Source organism: Trifolium pratense, linkage group LG5, assembly GCF_020283565.1.
Source record: "Trifolium pratense cultivar HEN17-A07 linkage group LG5, ARS_RC_1.1, whole genome shotgun sequence".
NCBI lineage: Eukaryota > Viridiplantae > Streptophyta > Magnoliopsida > Fabales > Fabaceae > Trifolium > Trifolium pratense.
The window spans coordinates 35,982,480-35,984,284 of NC_060063.1; positions in this window are offsets into that span (position 1 = coordinate 35,982,480).

The following is a 1,805-nucleotide window of genomic DNA, read 5'->3' on the forward strand; positions in this document are numbered from 1 at the left end:
CCATCATTATGTAATTATAGCTTGAACTTATTTTAGCATGTGTTTGTTTCAGACTATGTGAATCTATGTTTGAGATTATCGTCCCTAATTACTAAGAACAATTATGTATTGAATCTGACTTATTTCAATGCAACCTTATCCAACTAAGTCATGCATATATTTATATATTTTAGCCTGAAACATATATTCTATATCTATTATATTAAAAGGTTCATTGATTTTATGGCATGTTTCTATTTACTCTTTACACATAATGAAGTTGATTTTTTTTTTAAATAAACTTATAAATTACTACCTTTGTGTCAGAAATAGATCCAAATTTCTTTAAACAACTTCCCAACCATGATTTCAAGGATACTTGGAAGTTGCAATATGAGCAAGGAAAATATCATAGAATAATGTTCGATGGAGATTATTCTCAACCTTTATTAACTAAAGGTTGGAATAAATTGAGGAAACATTATTTAATGGAAAATGGACACTTTGAAATTCAAATTGGACACTATGGCGAAAACCTTTTTACCTTAAAAAAGCAACAACAAATTTTTGAGACTTCGAATATACCTCATTTTCATAGTCGGAGTACCGCTTTTGATCAAACAATTTATTTTGATCAAACCATTACAAGCAAATCATGCTTGGTACGTAAGTCCAACAACATAATTAACGTCCATTATTAAATTTCTATATTATTTTACTTTTTATTAACTATGATTATTAAGATATATATTGTCAACATTGAAAAAACAGATTTTTGATGCAAATATGGCGGAGTATATAGATAGCAATGAATTTACAATTCTTGTGCTTTGTGGCAAAAAGGGGAAAAAAATCATTGCAAACATCATGACCGATTATTCTTACCCGCCATTCTGTTATATTGAAGATGAGTGGAAGACCTTTTGTACCAAAAATCATTTCAAGATTGGAGATCAAATTTGTACGAAATTTGCTAATGTGAATCAAAGTCACATGGTTCACATATTTAAGATTATTCTCTAAATATTTAACAAGGATTTATACTACTATGTTTTGTAGTGTTATTTTAATTTAATTTAATCAAGAACAATGATGTATCATTTTATTATTCTGGATGTTTGAACTTTCAATCAAATTTCATTGTACTTTAAAATTAAGCATTAAATATAAATTATGAGATGCACCTATTTGTAGCTTAACTAATTGTGATCTTATTTCACTGACTTATCAATATATAACTTATAAATGTGGGTTTAACAAAATGTAACTTACGAAAAAAATAGGTGTATCGTTTCGACCCGTGCGATTGTGCAAAATTATTTTACACCGTTGGTCCATATCAATTAAACTCTAATTTTAATATATATCTTTTTTGTTCATAAAAGAAAAGTCTTTAGTTTATTATTTTATTAGTTGTGCCAGTTAAATTTTATTATTTTATTATTTTATTGGTTACTTTGGAATTTTCAAGTCGGCTGCTTTTTTAGAGATGTTTTCTGCGTATTCCTCGGTGAGATCCAATCCAATTTGAAATTTCCTTTTTTTCGATCAATCCTGCTGATTAAAGCAATGTAGATCCTTATCATCGTATGAATTTATTTGAAGGTATTTTTTCAATTCCGTGTTCCCCCTTTGTGGTTCTTTTATTTTTATTTATTTATACTCTTGATCTAATTTTCTTTGTGAAATTCTGGTATCACTAGAATGATGTTGCCTAAGATGTCCCAACAACTACTTTGTGAATAATGTTGTTTTCTATTGTTGGAACATCTTATATAACATATAAAAACTGACAGAGAATAAATAAATGACACAAGTAATTGTTA